Genomic DNA, 17,604 nt, shown 5'->3' with positions numbered 1-17,604 from the left:
ACCCAATGAGTAGTACACCCGGCTAAGCCACGAGCAGCCAGTTTCCCTAGGAGAATGCTGTGGGGAACAGTGTCAAAGGCTTTACTAAAGTTCAGGTAAACAACATCCACAGCCTTTCCCTCATCCACTAAGCAGGTTGCCTGAGGCTTGACCACTTATGTTCAGTATGCTGCATTTCCATGATCTTTACATGGTACGTTAATACCAATTGATTTCCTGGTTTCCAAATGATTTTAGCAGTATGTTTTTACAATTTTCCTTCTACATGTATGGGAATCCCTTTTCATTTCTTACTGCTTACAAGAGAGTTTATCTTAATCCATATATATACCTAGTGCATGATGTAAGGTTCATAGTTTGGTTAGCAGGTTGCCAGAGTTCAATTAAATAATTTACATCACACAGCGTTAATGCACGAGCTTTGGCAATACATCTCATGCCATCTGTTTGAAAAGTTTTAAGGGCTCATAGACTAGTCAGACAGAAATATTAATTCTTACTTGGAATGCATATTGTGATACTTCATTTGTCAGTAAGCCACAAGGGAAAGCAAGTTTTGAAGTATTAATTCACTTAAAAAAAAAAAAATTAAAAAAATCAGTGGATCATAGAATGATAGAATGGTTTAGGTTGAAACAGACCTTAAAGATTATCTACTTACAACCACCCTGCCATGGGCAGGGGCACCTCCCACCAGACCAGGTTGCTCAAAGCCCCATGCAGCCTGGCACTGAACACTTCCAGGGATGAGGCCATCATCTATAGAGTCAGGTAAAAGGCCATGAGACAACCCAGGTTGCATCAACTATACAAAAATAACAAAGCTACTCCCACAAAATAATCTCTAGAAAGAAAAAACTTGTAAGTATTATTTTCTTTAAGGTTAATAATACTAAAATCCTTTGACCTGGCTAAGAACAGAGCCTGGGCTCAAGGTAATCACCACATGAAACAGAGGTTTTTGAGCGTGACAAAGCACTGAGTAGACCAAGGTGGAAATGTGGGACTCAGCACCGTTCACACGGTGGGCATCCTGCTGGGCATCCAGCACCCTAGTGATGGATGATTCTTTTGTGAAGGACGCCAAAGTATTGCCTAAGAAGAGGAAATCAACTTATGCCCCATAAGTGCTCAACACTTAGAAGGAAAATATAAAAAAATGTGTCAGGTTTTGATGACAAAAAGATTGGAGTGGCTGATGGGTAAACATGATGGGCATAGGGGTCGTTGCACGGTAAGGGAAGAGACCACGATACAAACAAGGTTTACGTTTCTCATCAGAAGTCTCTCAGCTGGTACGTTTCCTGAGGACAAGCACTTGTTTTCAAGTTCTAATGACTTCAATCAGAAATTCTCTCATTTCACTTTAAACTATGTATAGGAAAAATAACTTATTGATGAGTTATGATGCCACCTCCTTTCTAGGTGTTCTTAGGCTTTATATAAGATATTCATTACTATTCACATTATTGTCAGTTCTGCACACGAATTCACCACAACAGCAGCAATATTTCACAGCACAGAGCTATTTCTTATCACAGGGCTGCAGTTGGCAGCCCTAACAGTTGAAACTTCCTAAATCGATATTATGTTGTCCTAAGTAAATAAGAAATGCCATTCTTAAAGCAGTAAATGCAGTTCATTTGAAACAATGAGGAAACAACATCCGCAGAGGGACAGACGGGTCTATCGATTTTCCAAAGATCTCCTCTATGCAGTCCTACTACATCACTCTGCAGAAGAGCGTATGCAAAGGCCGTCATTGCTTCGGACAGTAATTTATAGTCCTTCATCAAAATCACGTGCTTCCTGAAAATCTTCCTGGACTTACAGTGCGCTGCTTTTATTTCAGCAGACCCGCCGCTACATCGCTTAAAGCTGACACTTGCTTTGCAAGACAAAAGCAATGGAGTATGCCTGTCTGTTCGCAGAAAAAGGGGCACTGGGTAGCTGAAGTGGAATGTGATGGTTTAACACAGGGGCAGACCATAGGAAATAAAAGGGGCATTTGGATGCCCGCAATTTTAAGAGACCTAGCTGTTGAAATGTATGAGCTTCTGCCAACACTGTTCTCTCAAAATATATTGTCAAAGCCCATATAGCCAAAGGTAATAACTTAGAAGAGGTGGGTAACCGCCTGCTGTGCTCTAAGCTAGTGAAATGTTTTCTAGCGTGCGAGAAAGTATGCTTGAATCTAATTTAATTACCTTGGGCATGCCAGAAGAGGTATCCTTTTCCATTTCTCTTTCTTTCAAAATAATAATTAAGCATTTTTTAGCATGAGACTAGCTTTGATCCCAAATTTACACCAGCCGTCATCACCAATCACTTGAAAGCACTCCTGTCGTTTCCACTCCTTTGTTTAACAAACTTGGAACACAGGCTAATCTCACTCAGATCGCTTCACCTGTTTGTAGGAAATGTAATACGTACGAGGAGGGAGAGACAGAGATAAAGTGACATGATGCATCAAGCTCCTTATGCCGACAAGTTTTTTTTCATGGAAACCACTATTTGGCAAATGAACAAGCTAGATTATGGAACAATGTACCGCCCCCAGTATTTTGTCTACAGGGTATTATGTAACAGCTGCCCTGCTGACAACACTTTCCCTTTCTGGGGGAAGGTAGGGAGGCAGTAGAAAGCACTTTCGCTTTTAGCTCATACAATCTTATTCCCTGGTCGGGAAAAGGTAAACCTAACAGAAAAGGAGATTACCATCTTACTGGACAGACAACGTTGAGGTCATTCTAAAACTTTGGTGTTAGCATGAGGTGTCCAAATCTAGTATTTGGATGTCTAGACAGAGGGATACAATATTTCAGTGCTGTGTACATGCCCATTGAATAACGGAAGAAGAACAAGCTTCTCATGCAAAGCTAGTGCATTACAATAATTTCATGAAGGCAGTCGTGCTAGTCTTCAGTAAAGATAATACTCCAGCCACGTTTCAATAGCGTGCTTATGTATTACATCATATGTATAGCGAGAGAGAAATTCAGGAAGTTTCATGTGAAACTGGCAAAAATATGAAGTACAGCAGGAGCTGTTTGGGAAGCAAAACCAGCGCCCAACCAATTCCATTCATCTCCGTGAAGGAGAAATATGTATTTTTCCCTCAATTCAAAATAAGCTGTGTTTTATTCCACAACTTAACAGAGGCTTTAAGAAAACAAATGGCTCCATTGATCCACTTGGCTTGCCTGTCACAGGGGACTTAGCCTCGTATGTCAGAAAAGGCGTATTGCTTAATGATCAAAGCCAAGGGACTGGGAATCAAGCCACCTGGCCTACTTTACAGAAAAAAAAAAAAAAAAAAAAAAAAAAAAAGGATTAATCGATTAAGGATCGGTTGGGACCGTTACTTGCTCATGTGCTTGCCCGAATAGGAACTCACAAGGCCTTTGCACTTCTGCAGCAACACTAGTAACTAGGCACAATCCCAACCTCGGCCTTCTCCCACCCCCAAGCCTGCGTACAGCGGATACTTTGTACTTAAACCATTACAAAGGTAAGAGGGAGGATGAGAAGTTCCCCTGAAGGGTGGCTAACTCGCCTTCAGCTCTCAGAGAAGCGGAAATTTTAAGGGAGACCTCCACCTTCCTTTGGAGTAGCTGTGACGCTCTCCCGCGCGCACTGCACCACAGCGCACCTGCGTCTAGACCTTTGCCTCCTGAAGGCCTGATTTTTACATTTTCAGCCTTCACAAAATGCTCCAAATTCCTTGCATGGACATATTAGTCTTGTGCATAGGAATAATAATCACATAGTGTAGGTTTAGATGTAGATACAGGTGCAGACCCTACAAAAACCATATCGCTAGTCAGGTGCAAGGCTTCTACAGGAGAGATGAGTCAGAGACTCTTCAGATGTGTCCTGTGGTAAAATCTGACCCATTCCATGGATTCTGATCCATCAACATGGAAAATAAAACAACTTAAATACAACTGCTTGGTTTAAACCACCCATGAACAAATCAGACACTGAAAAAACATAATTGCTTCTAGAAATCTCATTAGAACAGAACATAAATTTCTAGAATTTTCCACCTTTGATTTCATTTGCCATGTCACAGTATAAAAGTCTGCAACAACAGTCTGGTGTTTGTTCATCCATGGAAATTCGTGAATCTTCACAGCACTGACATTGAGATTCAGAAGGTCTTCACATTTTGGAGATGCTACAGTTGACCAGCATCCAATCTTTCTGCTGGGCAGAACCACACAGCACTTGCCCACTGTCAGGGCCTGCCGTGCCTGTGCTTGTCTCAGCAGATGGCCCATGTGCACACACTCCGACACCACACTGCATCGGAGCAGCAGACCTCAGTCCCACTCACCGGGCAGGCACTGCAGCGGTGGGCTGCTCTTGCCCTCTCCACCCACTTGCTCCTACAGGCTCACCTTCCCACAGGCACCTCCGGCTCTCACTGCAGTGGGCTGAGAAGTGAACCAACTGGACCTGGGGCAACCTTCTCCCAGCTGCCACCTCCTGCGGGGAAAGAGAGGGAATCTGGCCTTCCTGCTGCCCATTAGCAGATCGTGTGCCTTTCAGCATCCCCAAAGATGATGCCACCATGGGCTGGATCAATGATCACAGCAGGCTATGGGCAGTCCATAAGGTCCAGCGGTAAATGAGTTATTTCATCGGGAGGTTTGGAGTGCTTTATCAATGATAGAAAGACTTAAAACGCTGATACATTCAGATCCAGCATGAACAGCATCCAAACAACCAACAAAGCTTTTCTGAACTCCTTTTCCAAGCAGCCAGATAATTAGTGTCTCCTCCTAGGGACATATTTTTGGCCCTAATCCTCTTTACTTTTGTCAGCAAACTCCAAAGACTATTCCTGATTCTCCTATCATTGTGTGAGACTACATCTTTTATTGCTGCCTTAGCACCAACAAAAGAAATATTAAACACATTCTGATACCTAACTTACTTTCTCCCTCTAGTTACAATTAGATGCTTCAGCTCACAAAGCAGCGAGATGTTGGCTTTTCTCCACTGCCACCAAGCTCCTTTTTCAGATCTTGCACAATCACCCTTGGACTGTAGGAAGTTATTTCTATCTCTCATCCTTGATCTAAAACAGATGGAAGTGGAATTCCAGATTTTTACTTCTGTTGGTGAAGAATAATTTAAAATAATAAAGCTCAAGGGCCAGACTACATGCAAGGAAAGCAACTGTGGGAAGCCCTTGGAGGGCATGAGATGGAAGGAATGAGCAAGGGAAGAGGCCAGATAGGAGAGTCCACATGAACATAAAGGTTTTTTTCACTCTGTTTCAAAACAATTATACAGTGAGATCTTTTAGTATACACTTACACCTAAGATACACAAAGATAAGTTTCCTGATTTTACAATGCATACTAAGGGTATTTATTTGTACTAAGACTTTTATTTCACATTTTTCATTGTGAAAGCACAGTCAGACAAGTGTATGATCACCCACTATGGGGCAACTTCATTTGTGAGCAAAGGCTCTGACTGCCAATACTGCAATTCAAGAGAAGCTTCAGGCAGAAAACAAAATAAAACCAGAGATATCTGAACAATAATGAACTGTTCAGGTTTTAATTAGCCTTGCGCTAGTTCAAAAGAGCATTGTTTTTCTACAATATTTATCCGAGAACCACAGTGCAAAATGTTTCATTTCATCTGCTGTATAGTTATAACACTTGATGTGAAGAAGCTTTTTCCCTAAGCTACTGCTAAATCAATTCTTTGTTTCTGTAGCGAGCACAGGACTGTGAGGGCCTGATTCCAAACTAAGTACCCTACAATTTCACCTAAAGTTAAGGCAGGAAACGTACAGCACCATGGAAAGGTTGTCCCTCAGCAGGAAAGGAGAGTATTTCGTTTTGCCCCCCTTGTACCACATCACATTTATAAGAATGTACAATTAGGCCATAAGTCTTGGAATATCCCAGACAGGAGTAAATTAGTTTTATAGAACAATTTATTTTTAATTATATACAACAAAGTAGTCATAGACCAAAATAGCTTTGTACACCAAGATGTCAAAGAAAGATATGGAATACGTAAATGGGCAACCTTAAAAATGGACCAAAATAATACAGAGTCCAGAAGTAAAGCTTTTTAAAATGTTCCCCTACTGTGAGTAATAAATTAACCACCGTATTTAGCATTCTTGTTGCTGTCCATATAGCACAATCTTCCCCATACCACTTAGACGAGTGGAAAGGTACTCGATTTGTGAAGAGCAATTCCTTTCAGCCACCTAAAGGACAATAACCTCAGCCTCAATTAACTTGCCAGTTTTCAAACTCATATTTCAACTGGGAATCAGCCTAATATCACAGCTCATGACATCCCAACAGACCTCGAAAACGTCAACTAGTAGTGAAGTGTTCTCTGCTCTACTGTCCATAACAATACAGTTGCTACCAAACCAACAACATTACAGTACCAACATTTAAACTTCATTCCCCGAGCACCAGGCTGTAGATGGATATTTCGGAACACAAATATTCAAGAAAAAAGTAAAAAACGCAAAAATGTTAGGAATAAAAAGCCATCTGGCCCTGAATACCTCCTTACTTTGGATGGTGTTAATGCAGCCATTCTGTTTTCTCACGATATCCCTCAATACTGCCTTTCTCTAGAAAGAAATGTAGGTGTCTCTTCAATTCATTTATGCTTTTAGCTTCAAAATAGCTTCCCCATAATTTATTCCATATGTTTATCATGCTCTCATGAAACACCCCACAGCCTGAGCAGAAATGGACAAAAGTTTCCCCATCAAGCTGACATCTGGCTGTCTCTTTCTGCTCCTCCTGGGCCTCCCCTACACACACACTAAGCTGACTGAGCTACTGACGGGGTTTTCTTTTCTCTCCCCAGTGAGAAATCCATAACCAGCAGCCCTCTGTGTCTCACCTTATTAAAAGAACTGTGCTGAAGTTGCAAGACTTCTTTTTTAAATAAATGTTGTGAAACCTGTCCATTTTATACTATTAAAATACATATTATTTCCTTCAACAATTAAATGCTTTAGAAGCACTATTATACAAGACCAATAAAGACCAATAATACAATCTGAGAAGCTCAAGTCTTACTTACATTGAAGAAGAGTGTAAACAGGGCACATCCTGGCCTTTATAATAAAGTTTGCGAGACATAGTTTTACATGACTCTTCTTTATACACCAGCACAAGGAAATGAATTCAAAATAATCCATTTAATGTTAATAGTATTAAAGTGCCCTAAGAAAAATGAGTTCAGTCTTCAATTTTTCCCAGTACCTTGGCATTCAGAAGAATCATAGAAGTTGTATAGTAATCTCTTGCCCACTCTACTTGCAAGGTACCCTATCAGGGACAGTGTTCTTTTCCACTCAGAGAAATGCCAGAGCTAGATCCACAGAGAATACACACAGTATCTCCAAGGGCCATCCTTTCATTGCATTTTCTGATATAAGTTAACTTGGCTACCTTATTTTTTTACTGAAACCTCAAATGAAATCTAGATAATGTTAATAGCAGAAAACTGATGGGGAACAGTAGAATCCCATGCTGGGACTTGGTGCCAAGTTTGCGACACTGCAGAACATTGCCTTTCCACGGCAGAGCCATCAGTGTGCATAGACTCATGATGAATAAGGGCTACTCTCTACGAACAGCTATTACACCGAAGCAGTATCAGGCTATTCAGAACAGATGTAATATAAATTCCTCAGATTTGCAGCACATCCATCCATACAGAAGCTCTTATGACTACAAGGAAATAGAAATCCTAAATTAAACCAGAACTTGACTTCTTTATTTTGCACACATTCTTCAGAGCAGAAATAGAAGGGACCCACAGTATTATTTAATCACTGTGACGTTGTCTCATAGTGTAGTTAACTCCACAGTAGAAGTTAGCCTTCCACTTGACCTAAGTGTCACAAATTAAATTACAGTGGACAAATGAAGAGAACTTAGACTTAAGAAATTATTTGATGTTAGGCCTTTGAAAAAGAAAAGAAAAGAAAAGAAAAGAAAAGAGAAGAAAAGAAAAGAGAAGAGAAGAAAAGAAAAGAAAAGAAAAGAAAAGAAAAGAAAAGAAAAGAAAAGAAAAGAAAAGAAAAGAAAAGAAAAGAAAAGAAAAGAAAAGAAAAGAAAAGAAAAGAAAAAGAAAAGAAAAGAAAAGAAAAGAAAAGAAAAGAAAAGAAAAGAAAAGAGAAGAGAAGAGAAGAGAAGAGAAGAGAAGAGAAGAGAAGAGAAGAGAAGAGAAGAGAAGAGAAGAGAAGAGAAGAGAAGAGAAGAAAAGAAAAGAAAAGAAAAGAAAAGAAAAGAAAAGAAAAGAAAAGAAAAGAAAAGAAAAGATCAAGTGGGTATATTTGCTTAAAGGAAAACTGCATCACCAGTGATTTTATTGCGGGAGAAGGCATGAAATGTTCCTGTAGCTGATGACTGAAAAACAACGTCCCTTCTACTATGTCACAATATGTGACATTTTCTTTAAACACATCCCATCAAATATTGTTCTGAAAAATCCTTCAGTTACTGAAAGGGTTTCTAAGGAGCTCAAAGCACTGGAATTTCAAGCCCCATAGGAGAATTTGGTTAGAAAGACAGATGTGGTCATATTCATGAAAGCTTGTTTTTCATATTCTTAATCACCTCCAGACATTGTAGAACTCATATTGTGGAAGAAAGGTATGGTAACATATGTTTTGTTTGCTGCCTACAGTGTGTGTTACATTCCAAGTAAGGATTAAGTATCTGTTTGGGAGCCAAGCACAAACTTCATGCTTTATCAATAACTAGAGAGTCCCAAGATTGATAACATTACTGAACATACTCGTGAATTAATTCTTTTTCTTTTGCAGAGTGAATAAATTAATTGTGTAATTTACAAACCACAAATTCTATTTTACAGACTTTTGACTACATTACCCATTTTAAAAAAAATAATCCGAATCTAGGGTCAGTATCAACAGAAGTCCACCTCAAAGGTAAAAAAAGTAAGGAATTAATTCCTGTTACAATCTTCACATGAAGCACACAAAAAACTTTTTCTGATGATCAAACTCTCTTAGTGAAGAGCTTAAAAAAGAAAAAATAAGCAAAGCCTTCTGCCGAGCAGTTTTCCTAAAAAAATTTGTTAGCACATAGCATAAATAATACGTAACTCTTTAGTCTCTCTGATATTTTGAGGCAATTGTTACCAACTGAATGAACACATGGATAAAGCTTGCTGTCAAAAAACAAATGAACTCTGAGACGTACGGATGTTTTTATGGGGGAAGGAATGATTAGCAGGTGAAGATAAGTAGATACTGCCTCATTAAGCTGTCACATTACATTTCATTATTGTCTTTCAGTTTCTAATGAGATGAGAACACGAAATGTTTACTAAATTACCATGAAAAAAAGGAAATGCTCAAAATGATTCCATTAGCCAATGAAAATTCATTCCTGTGACACAGAGCAAAAAAGCAAAACTGATCTGCATGTCTTTCATTGCCTATTTTTTGAAGAACATAAATAAAGAATAATCACAAATACCATGCCACACTCACATGGTATAACTGTTGATAATTTAAGTCAACAAAATGGAAGAGCAAATGTTGATTATATCAACAAGTTATTTTCTGCAAAATAAAGACAACCATCAAAGAAATACTGATATGTTTAAAAAAAAAAATGAATTCCCAATTGGAAATGTGTTGTTATCAATTTTCCCTATTCACAAAAATAGCCACAACTCAGCCTTTTTAATTGGAATGCTCGTCAAGTCTGTTTCTGCAAAATTTTAAATCAGCACCTTTCATCACCCACATAATTTTTCTCAGGAGAAAGCATGATAAATACACTGATACTGTTTCATGAGGCAATATCTTTAATGAAAGGAGATTTTCAACTTGAATTCATAATCCTCTTCATTTCTTATGTCATTTCATTGACCAAGAAATGACAACTCAGTCACTGAAACGGCAATCAAAACTAGGCCGAAGAAAACATTCAAGTTCTTGCAACATTTTGATACTTAACTCTTGATTTGTTTTCCCACAGTATTGTTCCATAAACCCTTTCTTTCATTTTAACACCTCATAATGAATTCAGATAGCTTTTCTGTTATGGGTTGTTTGGTTTGGTTGTGGTGGAAAATTCTGTGCAGCTTTGATTTATATGCCATTCCACATACAAATTTGAGGGAATAGGTCGTTCCAGATGCAGCACATGACAGTTTTCTGCTGTTTTCCAGATGGGTGTTATCTTGAAGATTTCAGTTTATTTTTACATTTTCCTGTACATTACAGTGACTAGGCACTAAAAGGTTCATGTATCCAGTTAAAGACTAACTGGAACATCAAATTATAGGTCAAAAGAGATTCATTTAAAAATAAGATTTTAAGGAGGCAAAATTGACATAGATTAAGCAAATGCACTGAATATGCTATTTATGCAATTTTAAAAGATGCATAGAACATTTCTCTGGCAAGAACAGATCTCCCAAACCACAGATATCATAGAATGGTTTAGGTTGGAAGGGACCTTGAAGATCATAGAGTTCCACCCCCCCTGCCATGGGCAGGGAGACCTCCCACTAGACCAGGTTGCTCAAAGCCCCATCCAGCCTGGCCTTGAACACCTCCAGGGATGGGGCATCCACAACTTTCCCGAGTAACCTTACCCAGTGCCTCACCACCCTTAGAGTAAAAAATTTCTTCCTAATATCTAATCTAAATCTACCCTCTTCCAGTTTGAAGCCATTACCCCTTGTCCTATCACTACATGCCCTTGTAAAAAGTCCCTCTCCTCTTTTATTCCGGTCCTTACTTACATTCATTCCTGACCATTGAGGACTGTCATTCAACACCAATCTTTTGTCAGATGTGCTATTTCAGTATCTGAAGTTGTCACAGCACTGGCTATAACTGTTAACTATACCTTCAAGATTAATATAAGGAACAAACCGCAGGTTCCCATTTATTTTCCACCAGCTTTGTCACAAACTAAACTGCAGGAAAGTACCTTTGCACTCATTGCCTTCCACCCACACCAAAAAGCCCCCAAAGGCACACATTAACAGAACTTTTTTCCACATTTCTTGGTCTTAATCTCCCATCGCCTTTTACTTCCTTGTACTCTTCCCAAATAGAATTCCTCTAACGCTTCTCTTCAGAGAGAATGGGTGGTTTAGTGATTATTGTTATTTCCTTTTGCACTGTTTATTCACTGCAAAGTGAATAAGAGTCTACAGCTGAGATCATGTGTCATCTGGGTTCTGGGAATAATCAACCTGTTGCCTCAAAAGCTAGAAGTTAAATTATGCGCATTACTTGACACTGTGTGAATGACTGCAGCAAAGCATAGACCTTCAGACGCGATTGCCACTGAGCAGCAATGTGCTGACTATGTCTTTATTTAAACAAGGTGTCAATTTCTCAGAAGCCTTCCATGGTCAGGATAAAGAGAAGCAACTTGACTAGAGAGGGGATCCCCACGAGGCTCCAGGACAGGCTGGCCTCAAGAGTTGCCTGTTGACACTTGCTGACCTAAGGACTATGTCGGAGGAGATCGTTTCCCAGGTTAACGCTTCAAAGGGCTGAGGACAGGATAAAACCAGACTAAGAAGCCCCTTCTCATTACAGCTCATTAAACTCTGGATTGATCTTAGGCTGCTTGGCAAGCAGCGGGCAAAAAAAGAGAAACAAGAAAAATGAGGCTCATCTTCAGCAAAGCATGGATTGTACTGCTTCCTCCTTGTCTCGTGGACAGCAAAAACTACCTGTGCAGGATAGGGACTTCAAAGACAAACCCTCCTACCACCTGCGAAGGTAGCCCCAGGGAGGAGGGCTCTGCTGCCACTGTCACTGTCACACCAGGCTGGCAGCCGTTGGGAAGGCAGGCATCCTCCTCACTCCCAGCAGACCTGTCCAAGAGAGGAGAACTCAGCCGAATGCCTAGGGACAGCCCAGGAAGCCGTCCGTGTTACTATTTCAGCATTCAAGCTGCCCTGTTCATCAGTATCCCATCTCTTTCACAGCGAAAGACTAAGTGTTATAGAGAGGGCTACTGAAGTTTGGGGGGTTTTCTGGTGGTTGTTGGCTTGGGTTTGCTTTGTTTGGTTTTGGGTGGGTTTTTTTTGTTGTTGTGGGGAGCAGCATGACTATTGCTTTGCATCAGTAAAATCATATCCAAGCTACTGAAACAAGAAAAGTTAATGTGAATCCACATATCAGGCCAGTTCAGTCAGCACAAGAACCAAAACAAAGAAGAATGAAGAATTATGTGTGCTCTCAAATCAGCCTTCACTTCAAGATTTTAATTAAGTTCTTTTTCTGGTTGCTATATAGCTGCATGTTTAATATTTCTAACTTAGAATAAAAGGGTGGTGAAATCCAATCTTATCTATTAAAATTCACAAAGTAAGTATATTAGAATAAAATATACTTAAGTTCACTTCCGGTCTTATGAGAAGAAATAGCTAGTAATAAAAATTCTTATAACAGAGTCTTTTAAATAAGAGGTATTCATGATGATTATAAAATCTCTGCTAAAACATGAGTGCTCATTTTCTCAATTCCATCAAAGACTTTGTGTGCAGAAAGCTGTACAGCCCTCATGGTAACAGCTAGGCCAGAAACATTTTTCTAAAATAAAATATTGGTGGCAAAAAAATTCCTTTATAGCTCTATTTGAGCAAGTCCAATAGCTGATGGCCCCATTCAGCTATCAGTATCCACTCTCGCACCTTTCCCACATCCCTTGCATCAGTTGGTTCTAGTATCAAACTAAAACCAGCACTTTAAAAAAAAAAAAAAGAAATAATTGAAACTATTTGGCTCATTTATCAGCTCATTACAACACTGCAATCATGTTCTCTAACTTATTAGGTAGGTATAATTGACCTTGAACCTTATCTTCCTGTAAGGAATTACTCCTCCTTCCTGTAAGGAATTACTCCTGAGAGTCTGGAGCCCTATAAATGAAAAAAAATTTTTTTTTTTTTTCAATTTATATTTTTTTTAAATGGAAATGGCAACCAATGAAGTAAAAGACATCTGTAAATTACTAGAAATTTCTTCTTCTAAAGTCCTGCAATGATATCAACTGTCAAACACTGTTACGGAGAATAGTCTTCTCTATGGTGAATCATTATATCTCAATTACTGGGGCTGAAGGCATATCCAAAATGCCAGACGGCACTCTCCACAAATATCCTTCAGTCAGGCTCTGCATTAAGATAACCACACATCTAAAATGACTCAAAACTCTAGAGGCTACAGCACTTAGTCAAGACACATATGACAAGAACTTTGTCTCTAGGTTGATGATTACATGAATCTAAAAAATGCCCCGTTTCTTTCAGTCAAACGATTTCACAAGTCTACCTATGAATAAAAAAACTACTTAGCAAGAGAGGACAAATAAATGAGTTTACAAGATGACATCTGAAGTTCCATATTTTCTTAACACTGGATGATCAGAGTAAAGGAAAAGACAAATTTGTTAAAAAGAAATGTAATAGCAGTATTGGACAACTGTGAATAATCTCTTTCCTATGAGGTATTTCCCTGAACAACTAAGGGTGGATAAAAGTTCCCTTAACAGAACAGGAAGACAACTGCTTCTTTAACCCCCTGATGACAGAGGCAAATTGTTTTGTAGCTACAGGGAGAGATTTGCTACGAATGTGCAAAACAGATCTCTCCCCCTTGATATATACAGAGCTACAGGACTGAAGTTTTGGTGACCACAAGTTTTATTCTCCTTGGCATGTGCCTTGGTGATATGAAGGTTTTTAATATCTAATTTTTAATATCTAATTATTGAACTGTCCTTTTCTGTTGGCAGAATAAAACCCACTCAACCTCTAAAATTATCTGGTTTTCAATTTAATTCTTTAGCCATACAAAAAAAAAAACACCAAACCCACTTTTTAAAAAAATGTGTTCTGATGTTAAACTCCTTTTGAAACCATCAGTGTTACACAATGAAGATGATTGTTTATTTTATGTCTGTTACTATTTTCTCAAGTCTGTTTCCAAATCTCTACTTCTCAAAAGCACATTCAGTGAAATCACCGAACTGAGTGATTTCCTACTCAACGCAAGGAATAGGGAGCCTATAATCTGGTTTTAAATTATTGAAGTCTAAAAAGCATTTCCAATTGTAGCAGTTACAGCTACAATGAGGTTTTTACTACTACACATACATAAGCTTTATCATCACACCCCCTCCCACCACATCTTACGTTTACTTACATTATATATTTATTACATCCGTGTTCTATATGCACCCGTATAGGTTTTTTTTTTTTTTTGGTTTGGGTTCTTATTTCCCCTTCAGTAAGCATGTTTTAAGATTGAAGAGGGAGGGAGAATTAGAACAACGTTAGTATTCACAAGAATGCCAATTACAGCTGAAAGCCTTGAAAGCTGCACTTATCTGAGTGACCAGCAAAGCACAGAAAGTGGAAAGAGACAAGTCTCATGTTTTTTGCTCTGGCTACGGCCTTTCTCTTGACATAACCAAAAAAAGATTCTGTTTATGACCGCAAACTCCATCACACGGATCTTTGTCCAGTAGATACTGGCCTTAAACCAGCTGACTGAATCACACAGAAATATGAAAGTATCAATGTATCAGTCACGTTCTTTTGTGATTTGATATATGTTAGTTTTCTAAATTAAAATATGGAATAAAACCATGGAAACACAGGAAGCCTTTTCCTTCATGGGAAGTTCGTAGTGGAAATTATTACTTTGGCTTTGGCCTCATCTTTAACTTTCTTTCTTAACCCACCCAGATAGATGAGACTGTCCAAGTACCCATGTTTATGGTACCTCAGGTTACACTTTCCTCGGGAAAAATAAAATATGCTTCTTACAATGTCAATGATGATTTCATCTTTAAGTTACAAGCTGAGGATATCTTAAAAAGCCTCTGATGGATCTATCTTCAGATGCATTGCAATAATATTTTTCATTACCATACCAAGCAGTACTTTTGAGCGATTTGTTTTGCCAGAAGTTGAGTATCAAAGACAATGAGTCTGAGCCACAGTTGTCTTCAGACTCTTCTCAACTCCTGCACATGGTTTTCCACACAGACTGCCATTCATCCTGATGCACAGAGCTGGAAGAAGAACCTAGTTTAGTCCTAACAGTAGTAATCTGAGTCATTTCTTTTACAGGGGTACTTTTTGTTCTTTGCTCTTGCGTATGTTCGTTGGGCACCATGGTATTTTAATTATGGTGATTTGTATGCAACGTAGTAACACCTCAGTTGATTCTGAAATGTGAATGGCAATTGCCTCTTCTCGCAGGTCCAAAAATGAAGAAATATGGCACAAAATTATGACAGATAAGTGAGCATAAGAAAAATCTGGTGTTTGAACCTTGTCTTTCCCCTGGCAGAGCATCAGACTAACAGAGATGATTTTTTGTGGAGATGGTCAAGCAGGGTAAGAATCCACACGATGCAGGGAGGGTGGGGTAGAAAGTAGTCATCATTGATAAAGAAGGAAGAGTGTCTAGGTCACCAGTAAAAGTGCTATTATCTATATGTGCCTGAAAAATACCTTGACACCTACAAGGCCACCTGTGGAATAAAAGTCATCTGAGACTAAACAATAAAGCAATTTACAAGCCTGAAGGGCAGAGAGCTTTTCTTCACCATTTCATAGGCAAGATTAGATCTTGAACAAGTGTCATTGGAATGGTGTTATGGAATGGGGAATACAACTTCCTGCATTATACAAACATGGTAAGAGAAAAACATATTTCAGAAATCACCACTTAACTGTTTAATTACTAATTTACTTCCACCATCCTCCTCCTGATAATCTGATAAAATAGTTTACACCACAGCGAGGACAGGAAGAAGCTATCTGCTAAGGAATCTCCATTCTAAAGAGCACTCTATATTAAATATGAATATGCCTTCCTTGGTTTTGTACAGGGTATATAGACAGAAAGAAAGGAAACTATGACTCATATTTTCCACTCAATTTATACAAAGGTTTCCATTAACATACCAACAACCAAATGTCTGCAGCAAGGAGAGCATAACCTCTTCACCAGTAAATGTAAACTATATGTCCACATGCACACACATCAAAAGAGTCTGATTACACCCAGTGTAATTAGAAACTCAAGTAGTTTGTGATATCTAAACCCAACGCAGACATAGTCTTAGGACCATATTCTGTCCTTGGAAGGATACTCCTGTGTTGCATGGACTTCCACGTTTCATTGAAGCACTGCATTAAAACAGATTTTGATAGTGGTTTTCATATTTCAGTAGCGTTTGGCTCTAGCACATTGTAATGAAAATATAATTTATACCAAGCGTCACTGTGGAGGCCCTGGATATTGACAAATTCAAATTCAAACCTACCCTCTTCTATGCCTGCTCTTCGAGGGTTCATCTAACCGCTGATCTTCTTATTAATAAACAAATGCCTGTCAATTTGTGAAGCGATACTTAATCCATCTTTCAGGAAGCAATGATTTCTCAGCATTTCTCAACTTTCACCGCATCATAAAAGCACCTGTCTCTCACAAACACCACTGTGTACCCGGGGAGATGTTTTTTATCACCCTTCCCACCGTACGTCTACAGACAGGAGAGAGTATGAAAACCTAACTCTCCATTCTAACGAGGATGTGCCGGCATAGCACCAAAAAATATTAGTGGTACTTCACTCTTCAGGTTCAGCGTTGGACTTACCTAAGAATAATCAAAACTACCTCATAAGAAAAGAGAGGAGAGAAGAGAAGGGGAAAGGGATGAGGCAAGACCACAGCTGTAACTCAAGGTGCCGCATAACAGTCCTGACTTGGCTATTTGCAGTACGAGAAGCAAGTAGGTGTGCGTGATGTGGCCCTACCTTTCCTGCAGGCCAGTAGGTACAGCCACCCAGACAATGGTATCACTGTGGCTCCATTTTTCTGAGTGAACATCCAACACCATTACGTAGACACAACAGGAAGCCTCAACTGCAGCTCTGCAATAGGTTCAGTGCCTTGTCCCCCTTTGGTGATAGGAGCAGAATAGCATTTGTGGTTGGATAAGGGATTAATCCCATGGTGGTACACTACCTAACTCCCCAATTTCTTGGAGAGGGTATGTGGAAAAGCCCTAAGTAATCCTACAGAGAACAAAGTTCCGGAGTAAGATCCATATGATCATATGCTATGTGCTCTGATGTCCATTGAGTGATGCAAAGTATTTTAAACTCGTTAAGAACACATGAGAACAACATTCATACTGAAGCATGCGGACTTTGCCTTGTGCCAATTGCCAATTAAAATCTGAATTTTCCAAATATTCTTACTCAATGTTACTACACTTATTCGGCTCTACAGAACTTACTATTTATAAACAAACAAACAAACAAAAGCCCAGTGTTCAAAGTTGGCAGTAACACATCAAAGCACAAATCAAAAGAGATGGTTCACTATTTCTTCCCCGTATTGCCAATGTATCAAACTTTTAGAGTAACCATTAGCACTTCATCTACTACTACTCCTATTTAGGCATATAGTAGTCCAAGGATATCAGCCTTGGGTTCCACATTAATAAAAAGAATAGCCCCATCCCTTTTATCCGTAGAGTAAAAAGCTTTCAATATGATGGG

At 39.1% G+C, this 17,604-nt stretch overlaps 1 protein-coding gene across 1 annotated transcript in view; it reads right to left on the bottom strand.

Annotated features, from left to right (window-relative positions):
• COL25A1 (collagen type XXV alpha 1 chain) overlaps positions 1–17,604 on the bottom strand; it is a gene marked incomplete at its 3' end in the record, with an annotated part of 335,563 nt that overhangs the window by 197,702 nt on the left and 120,257 nt on the right. The gene's annotated exons all lie outside the window — the stretch shown is intronic.

The sequence above is a fragment of the Vanellus vanellus genome, assembly GCF_965231255.1.
Source record: "Vanellus vanellus genome assembly, chromosome: 4".
NCBI classification, from domain to species: Eukaryota; Metazoa; Chordata; class Aves; order Charadriiformes; family Charadriidae; genus Vanellus; species Vanellus vanellus.
Note: the sequence above shows the minus strand (reverse complement) of the source record. Positions and strands in the feature narration are given on the sequence as shown.